The sequence below is a fragment of the Cydia pomonella genome, unplaced genomic scaffold (assembly GCF_033807575.1).
Source record: "Cydia pomonella isolate Wapato2018A unplaced genomic scaffold, ilCydPomo1 PGA_scaffold_69, whole genome shotgun sequence".
NCBI classification, from domain to species: Eukaryota; Metazoa; Arthropoda; class Insecta; order Lepidoptera; family Tortricidae; genus Cydia; species Cydia pomonella.
The window spans coordinates 135,169-145,746 of record NW_026907902.1 but is presented as its reverse complement, the minus strand read 5'-3'; positions in this window follow the sequence as shown (position 1 = coordinate 145,746).

The following is a 10,578-nucleotide window of genomic DNA, read 5'->3' as shown; positions in this document are numbered from 1 at the left end:
TGTTGTGTGTAGTGTAGAAATAACACGGCGGCAGTTTATAAATCTGCAAATATGCTCTTTTTGGTTTTTGCGAGCCTAACTCCAAACTACCGTGTTACCTCCTATGTGTAGTGTAGTGTTCCAGTCAGAATGTCAAAAAAAAGTGTGTTGATTTTAGTTTTGCTATTTTCTCAGGGCCCTACATGCATTTTTTTTTGTTTCAACAACCATTAATCATATGTATGCATCTACATTCTCACTTTCATACACCCCTGAAAATCAAACAAAACTATCGCGAATAAAAAAAAAATGAAAGAAAATAAAATGTATTAATTATGCGTCAATCTTTTATGAAAATTTACTGTTAGCAAACATACCATCAATACATCTAATATAAAAAAAACTTACTTTTTTTTTTTTTAACGACTCTATTACCCATTTGCAAATAAAATTACCAAATCAAAGTTCTGATATTTAAACTATCTTGTAATAAAAACAACTACACTTATAGAGCACCTAATTTTTTAAAAAAATAACAAAATATGGAGAGCCCAGCAAAATAATAATAAACATGTAAAATTTAGCAATTATTTAAAATCAACAAAGTAAAATTTAAATATTGTTTGTCATAAACATGAAAAGAAACTATTTTACGTTGTAATGAAGTACAATTATCAGCTACAAAAATAAAATCGTTCTATATGAATCTAGAATTGAAACTGTGAATTAATTCTAATATATTTTTGTTTATAAGGAAAATTTATTATTATTTTAGACTAACTTACTTATTGTGCAATAAAACGTTAATATTTTTATTTTTATTATAGACTAATCTACTTATTGTTCAATTAATTATCTGTTAAAATTTTATTATATATTTTGATTTTAGCCAAAACTTATAAAGTTCCCACGTAATATAGACATAAATACAGACTGTTTACCTAAGCCCTATATAAACTTATCACTCACTGCAAAAACCGATCCCATTATATGTATCACAAATTGTAACAAATTAGGTGAACGTTTAAAAATCATAAATCTGAAACTATTTAAGTCAAATACAAAAATATGGCTTAATTTTTTTTTTATTATTGTACTATTGCTCATAAGTATCTGCAGTATATAAGTTAATATGTAAATATGTATGTATGTTGTAAATGTATGTACAACTGAAAAGATAAATTATCAAAGTAAATGAATATGTAATTGTATATTCGACCTACGATGTAACCTAATTCTTACATACCATTATAGTCCAACGTATTCAATATTTCTAGTCTATAAATTGAAATATTCTTAACATCCTTTGTCTACGCGTAGGAACATTAATTTATTTAATTGTATTGGTATTCAGAACAACAACAGCCGTAAATATACAACTTACATAAATAGGTATTTTTACATAGTAGTAGGCCAATAACAGTTACTCGTAAGTTGCAATATATTATACAGATATATTATTAATAAAACCAAGTAATATTTAAAGTGAAAGTGCGCAAGCTATACAGAAAACAATAGATGGTAGATCGATATATAATTATCAAAAACAGTGAAGTTAGAGCTCATTACAAAAAATAACAAGTTACTTCAACAAAAACTACCAAAACTGCCAATTTAACCAACACTAGATAAAATAAAACAATTGTTTAAACGCGACTGAGGAACTTGCACATTCCTAAACCTAATTACTACCCGGACTTTATTAATACTAATTCTTTTAATTACGCAAAATTAACATGATTGAGTATGAGTGACCTATTGTATTTTGTAAACTAAATAATTCATACTAACGTTCAATTATACAACATTATTATTATACCTTGATGAATAAAGCTGTTAACGTTATTTTTTATTTACCTACTCTTTTACTTATTTTTATTGTAGCCAATATTAGTAAACCTAATAAAATAATGTTAGACTACAGTACTAAACAAAATATGGGCACATAAACATGTAAGTAATCTTAATATTTATTTGACCTCACACTAAAAGTTATTCCCTACACGATACAAAATTAAAACGTTCAAACTTTAACTTCGGGCGATAACGTTGTTATACAAAAACACACTCATGTTACACTCAAGTGGCTAGCTGGCGAAACACTTTTTGTTGCTTCTACGAATGACTTTAACCTGAAACCATAACAAACTCAAACTCAGTTAAGTGGCCATCGTGATATGTTTTTGTAAACCAATCTTACTATTCGTGGTAACTTTTCAGAATGTCTCGAGTGACATGAAGTGACGCCAATGCCAAATGAGACCATAAACATTAAAATTTATAACGTTCTTTGTTATAACTTATTTTCTCATGACTACTTTACACACATTGCAAGATTTATATTTAGAACCGTTTCAAAACACACTATCATAACCTTTGGTCTGCTAGTAAGTACTATTAACTGTGTGATAGGTACACTAGTAATGCCACTGGATGACTAACTCTAGTATAATTTTAAAACTTTGAAATACATACTACGCTTTATTCAAGTAGTTATGCTAAATAATGCATCAATAAAAGTGTACTAAATAATGTATGTGTGTATGTGATTGATTTATTTATTTTACATAAAAATAGAAATACGAGATACAAAGATACAGATTAAAGTAATACAACAAAGGCAACCCATCCCTGAATAGAAAACCCCAGTATATATAATTTTGATAGATAGTTTAATTATATACCTGTAATTATTATTTCTGTGGTTACTACAACCGAATTTTATTAGGAACAACTATTATCTATGTTTAAGTTATCTAAGTAAATTAAGTGTCAAAATGATGCCGCCTAGCTTCCACTACAAAAAGAGTAAATGTACATCACATAAGTATATTCAAACGCAATACTATCTGAATAAAATTACCAGTATTTTTTTTCAACTTTTAGTAAATGACTGAAACTACAAAAACTATGGCATTGTAATAATGAAACCGTAATATTTAACACATATTCGGAAAACTACAAAATACAAACATTATAAATGCAAAGGAAATGTACTAAAATATATATACTTTTATGTATACCTAACATCTTACATTATCCCTTTACTATTTATATTTTAACCTACAGCGTCCAGGAATTGAACTCTGATTTTATTTATTGAAATTACGCAACCGACTTCTATACAAATTCAACATAAAATAAGGCACACTAATATAAACTGACGTAAAAATGTAACGTAACGTAAAATTGATTTAATTACAGTTTACTGATTTATTAGAACTGGCAAAACCAAACTTGAGATCATTTTACACTAAATGATTTTTTTTTCATTTAATTTGTTAGACAAAATAACTGAGTTAAAATAAATATATAGACTTATGCCTCTTATTTCTAAATCTACATCGAACTAGTAAAGTTCATATCAGTACGAATAACATGACCGCAATTTTACACTATTTTTAGCATTGTTTTTTACGCCTCCCCATGTATACAACTTTAATAATTTTAGCTATCTACTATCAAATAACATTTAGAGCATTACTATGTACGCCTCCCCGTACATACACCTTTAATAAATTTAGCTAGGTATTTACTATCAAATGATATTAAGAACATTACTATGTACGCCTCCCCGTATATACAACTTTAATAACTTTAGCTAACTACTTTCGAATAAAAATCTTTAATCATTACATACAATTTTTATAAGAGTTAATATTTAATCGCATTAAAATATAAATTATCTATAACTAACTTGGCATTGAATACGTACGCATAAAATAAGTTTTTCAAGTAATCATAATAATGTTTCCTAATTGACGCACAACTCTATTCCATAATATGCTATCCGTCTTCACAGCAACAATTGTGTTGTTATAATCGACCGTCGATACAAATCAACTATAACAACAACTTTGATCCAAAACAAGATATGTAACTCAAAATTAAGTTATAAATGAAACTAGTAACGTTAATCGAAATAAATAAAAACCCAAAATAAATAAACTCTGCATTCAATGTTATTAATAAGAAACGAACGAAATAAATAAACCCTGAACTCAATGTAATTACACGAATCAAAATGCATACATTATATCAAGATATTGACTATCATTTATAAAATCGAATTATCACAAAATACATGTAGAAGTAATACACTATATTTTATGTTATCCACGGTCACGGAACCAATTTGATTATTCTGACCACTACTGCTCAAAATTTACTAAATATTAGTTTCATAAATTAACGAACTATTAGTAAATATATATTATAGTACATAATATAATAGAAATATATAATCCTGGTCACGGCACCAATTGTAACACTCCCCCCCTCTGTCACTCTCTGTCTACCTAAATAAACCCTATTTACTTTACCTAGCTAAACCTAGACTTGCCTAAAATATTAAAATACCTATTTCCTGAAAATTCCAATAGGAAAAATTTAAAATTCTAAAACCTTTAAAATACCGCAATTCGTAATTACCTTTACTAATTTTAATAAATAATGTAATAACCTAAAACAACTCTAACTAAATAAGTTAATATCTTGAATTGGATCAGTAAATTGGCCAAATGATCGTTTAGTGTTTATGTAGGACCCAACTTTGTAACCGCTAATAGTAACCAAAATCCTTTTCGCATATAGGAAAGAGTTATGTAATGTATACGCCTATTAAACCTAATATGTCAAATAATTAATAAAACGTAAAATATAACAGTATTTAGTGTGTCAGAGTACAAATAAGGTCATTGTAAGTTTATTGGCAGATTGTCAATGTAAAGTGTATATTAGGGAGATAAGGTATGTAATAAGTTGTAACCAATAAGGCAATAGTAGGTATGTCATAATTCAATATGTCAGTAAAGTATGTCACCGTAAGTAAAGTCTGTCAAATGTAATAGTCAGTTGGTCAAAGGTCAATTACTAACAAATGTCACAATATTTTGTTTTTGGGGTTATAGATATCGCCCGCTCCTCCGCGATACCCGTAGCCATCACCCAGTTGCTTTGGACAGGCTTCCGACCCCAGTTCTGAAGGAACTATATTTGTGGTCCTGAAGGGACATCTTTTCATAACAACAGGACTCTTTTTCATTTGTCCATGTCATTATGTTGTGACATTTTTCGTCATAAATGAGAGGAATCCAAAGGGACAATTTAACATAACAAAATACTGGTAGTAGAGCAGCAGTAATTGATCCACTCTAATTCTCCAGAATACTGTAATTCAGTAATACATTTTAGTATTCAATGAAATGATAATATCCAAACTGTAGTTGTAGTCATTTTGAATCACCTTTCGGACCAAAATAAACCACGATCTTGCATCTGCCTCGATCCAGTTCGGGTAAATCACTCATTGGGTTATAATTTCAATAAGGTTTTATGATAGTAAGACCTTGTATTTTTAAGGTCGGGTGTGAAAATTACAGATCTGTCGAAAACAGAATGAAATCGTCATACTGACTGCTAGGGACAGGCAAAACAAATATTTTCTTTTCATGAGCAAATTGACTCTACAGCACTACATTATATTGTGGTTATTGGATTGTATTTTCCCCACAATATATTTTCTACCAGTAGTGTTGCAAGGGATCAAAATATATTCAAAGTCATAAGTAAATATGTCAAGTTTGTCAATAAGTCATAAATAAATATATGTAATAAAATCCTAACAATCCCTAACCCCCAACTACATCCTAGCTAATTATACTTTAAATCTAACCCTTAAACCCATAATTAAACTCAAACTATGTAATTAAAATAGCCATAAAGTATCAAAAGGCAACCTAGCTATTTACTGTAAATATATAATGGCTTTGATGTAATAAAATTATAAACCTAGATTGAACCTACAATTCCCTAAACCAAACATATAAAACCCTAGCCCTAACAGCTAAACTATCCAACTATTCTACCGATATATTTGCAAGCTAGCAACCCGGGTTGCACATTTAAATTACTCGCGTAGTTTTCCGATGTGCAATGGAAAACTCCTAGACTAAAGCTAAGTACGACGGATGGGGACACTCCGATTTAGTCCTACTTCCTAGTTCCCCGTGTGCTGACAATACACTCACGCTTGGGATTGGGACAGCAAGTGTAAAGTCGGAAAGGTAAATATAAAAGTGAATATATAATTATATAGATACGGAATTTGGTCTAGAACTTGGATTTTTTAAGAAGTCTAGTTGACAACCCAAATCGTCCAAGTTCCAGGGGTAAAAACCTGTCTTAATAGACGCAGGTAACTGCCAGGACCCACCTGGTATGATCCTATGACTCAACTTAGTGAATTAGAGCTGTAGTTATCCACCGCTAGGTTACCCGCTCAGAATCACTAAGTCGCCAGCACTATGCTGAAGAAGACAACCTCTTCTACCCCATAATTTGTGAAAGAACCTACGAAATACATAACTAAACTAACTTTAAATTAATATATAAAGTCCTCCAACCAAAATCATTCCAGTGTTATAATCACTAAAATAATCCAAGCCAAAACACTATATATATTAAACACAATTAAAACACAACTAATAAATTGCACTCTGAACAAAACAAAACTTTACAACCTTTAAAACATCCATTGTTTTGTAACCCAGACTTCACTAGTATAATCTTAAACACTAGCGCTGGTCTGGATCACAAAGCAATAATCAAACAATTAAAATTCACTAAAATTATAAACAAAACTAAACTTTACAATCTTTATAAGTCTATTGATTTATAAATCAGAGTTCACCAGTATAATTTCAAACACTAGCGCTAGTCTGAACCACAAACCAATAACCAATCAAATAGTTAAAATTTACACAAATGAACACAAACTTAATGAACTTCTTTAAAATTATTCAAATAAAACCCCAAAACAAATTACTCTATATTATGCCCCAATCCAAACTCTACCAGCATCAGGAAATACTAGCAAAGTCTAGGTCAGGTCCCAAAATAGGTAACCTAAACTACCTAAATACCCACTATAGAGCGTTGTCTAACAGTCACTGCGAATGGCCACGAGAAATGCTCGTGCAAGCGGTTTTATGCATCCCCACCAGAGATCCTGAAAATCCCGCGCTCCCAGTTTCAATGCACCTCATTGGTAGTTCTTTAAACCAAGACTGAAATTTATAACTTCATACAATTTTACACAAATTACACTTTATTTCCTAATTAACATAAGGTCCAAATTCGACCTACTTTTGGGTGTGGTTTAAACTATTTTTCTACGCATGTAGGATGTCAATATAGTTTTTAATTCTAACCACCTTTGTTTTTCTATATGAGCACATCGTTTAGAGATCCGCCCTTTCTTATTTCTTTATAATATGGTTCAATTTAGCTAAGAATATTTTTATCCATAGCAAACATATTTCATTTCATTTTATGATGACGTAAGGTTCGAGCTGATATTTAAAACTAACACTTGAACTAATGGTTCCCAGTATATTGTTTGGACCAAGTTTTTATAATGCAAAAGCTTTACGACATTGAAATAAAGTTCAAATTATTTTATAAACAAGTTTCTTATTATATTGGTTTACTATTCAGCACTGAGCCCTCCAAATAAGCGTTTAAGATTTCAGACGATATGACCGACTTCAGATAAGAAAGAAATGTATTACCGTGAGACCCAAACAAGGAAGTTTATTTAACCGACTTAAAAAAGATCAATATTATGTTCATATATGTAACAGGCAAGGAGAGGTACTGGCATGTTACAATACCTAGAATACTTGAACAAAAAAATCAAATCATAGACAGCGCACTTCACTCCGTCAATAACGCCTAGGTTCTTAGCTACTCTAGCGCTACTCTGGAGAGAATTGGAACTATTATTTATAGCTGACAGCTGGACACTTTTGCAACAGTTCTACCATAAGAGATGTCACGCCTCTTAATTCCACACTCCATATTATAGGTATCTAATTAAGATGTAAAATGTTCAAAATAAGATTCCACGCGGAAGAAGTCGCGGGCAAGAGCTAGTTAACAATACGTCAATGTGAAGAAAAGATTGTAGGGGTGTTGTAGGGAATTTCATTTATCAAAATTAAATTATGAAAGCATTAACCATAAGGAAACGATGTATTTTAAGATTCCGTACCCACAGGGGAAAACGAGACCCTATTACTAAGACTTCTCTGTCCGTCCGTCACCAGGCTGTATCTCATGAACCGTGATAGCTAAAATATTCACAGATAAATAAAAAATAAGAAACCCTCGGTGGGCGAGCCCGACTCGCACTTGTCCGTTTTTTTTAAATATCTTGTCAGGCTTTAATTGTACATAACTAAATACCTGCACTATGGAGGGTACTTCTACCCTCCATAACCTACACACTACTAACTGAACCTGACGGCCAAGAACGCGACCGCTACCGCTCGCACCCATCCCAACCTGTACACGTTCCATCGTCTCACAGACCGCAAAGTAAAGTTGAAGCGAGATTACCGGTCTCACAGACCTGACGGCCAAGAATGCTACCGCTCAACCATCCCAGGCTTTTCGTGAGACCTCAGATTTATAACAACGCATCGGGCACCTTAAAAGGTCCAAAAACCCTTAAATTACAAGCTTTTATTTAACTTGCAATGTATGTAAGTATGTACCTTTATCTAAATATGTTTGTACGGGTTTCCGATGAACCTAAAAATTTTCATACATATGTAAGTCAGGTGACAATGCAACTTTATGGAACAATCGAGGCAAGCTAATGATGGATACATGAGGTGGTCATAGGAAAGTTTTTAATAAAACAACACAACATAATTTTGTTTATTGTTTTGAGAATTGTATAATATCAATTTTATAAGATATTTTGGTTTACAGACCAACAATGTCAAACAACGGCACTCGTAAGCGTTCCCTGCCGTCGGCGCCGCGCGGCAAGCCACGGAAGCCTCGCAAGCAGGTCTCTGAAGACGAAGACAGCAACGACTCGGTGACGTCAGAGCCGAGAGAGCAGCAGAGGACGCCGTCGCCGATGGGGGACGAGCCTACTGTGAAGTTACCTGAGGTATAGCTTATTCCGAAGGGATAGGGTTCAGTTAAGGGCTATTGTTAGCTCAAGAAGACATCAATGACTCGGTGACATCAGAGCCGAGAGAGCAGCAGAGGACGCCGTCGCCGATGGGGGACGAGACTACTGTGAAGTTACCTGAGGTATAACTTATTCCGAAGGTATAAGGTTCAGTTAAGGTTGCACCCGACGCCAACGACCTCGCGCGAGTCGGCAGGGCTTATACCCTTCACCGCACCACTGCAAAACATCGAGCGCGCAGAACTTATGCATTTGAAATAGAATTTTGCTTACTCGCGCTCGCAACGCAGCACAGGTCCATGTTTTTAGGAATTGAGGCATAGTTTTATGAATTTGCAAAAGGCAAGAAAACCAAATCATATTATAGTGTTTAGTGAGAAAGATTGTAAAGTTGCATATATTTTCGATAAAAGTTGCAGTAGTAATAAGGATACAACTGAAAGAAATAGGAGTGACTTCAAGTTTTTTTTCTTCACTTGTTTAAATTAAAACATATTTCCAGAAAAACTATAGCATTGCTCATATCTTGTAGATTGTTATTTTTTTAGTAGTATTTATTTAGTTTGCGGATGGAAGAACCTTAAGGGCTACTGTTAAAATGTAGTCATTTTGTCAATGTCAACATGTCAATGGAATTCAACGCATCTTGATAGCATCCTGTCAACAGGAATTTGCTCTCGAATAATATCATTTTGCGCATTGCGATGGCATGACGAAATGATGGCATTTTAAAGTTTATAAACTGTGTAGTGAAGTCTTTTTTTTTTCTTTTTTATATGTGTTGACGTGTGCGTAACTGCGTAGCTTATCTCTAGGCTGAGACTTTCCGCCGAGGTTAAGCGGAGAAGACATGAGCGTCGCCAAAGGGTGGCAGTCTAGAGAACAAAATATTTAACTATATGTATTCCCCTTCCCTGGGGCATCGGCCATATGCCTGCTCATCTGCGACTAGTGATATGGCAGCCCTACGGCGCAATACATATAGGTACTTTCAACAGACAATGTTCATAAGATTCTGTTCCACAGGAGCTCCTGAAGACTTTCTACAAGACTCCCGGAGTGCTGATGATCTCCGGCCTCGTTTCTTGGGACCTGACGGCCAAGAAAGAGAACGCGACCGCTCGCACCCATCCCAACCTGTACACGTTCCATCGGCTCACAGACCGCAAGGTATAGTTGAAGCGGACCTGACGGCCAAGAAGGCGAACGCTAGCACTCAAACATACAACTCTACTTGTACACGTTCCATCAGCTCACAGACCGCAAGGTATAGTTAAAGCGAGGTCTCCGGTCTCGCGGACCTGACAGCCAAGAAGGAGAACGCGAGCGCTCACAACCAACGCCACTTGTACACGTTCCATCGGCTCACAGACCGCAAGGTACAGTTGAAGCGAGGTTTCCGGTCTCGCGGACCTGATAGCCAAGAAGGAGAACGCGAGCGCTCACAACCAACGCAACTTGTACACGTTCCATCGGCTCACAGACCGCAAGGTATAGTTCAAGCGAAGCTAGGGCGAGGAGAAAGGGAGGCCCACAGGAGCTGAAGACGTTCTACGAGGCTCCCGGATTGCTGAAGATCTCCTTGTGTCGCCCACTCCCAAGATCGTCCG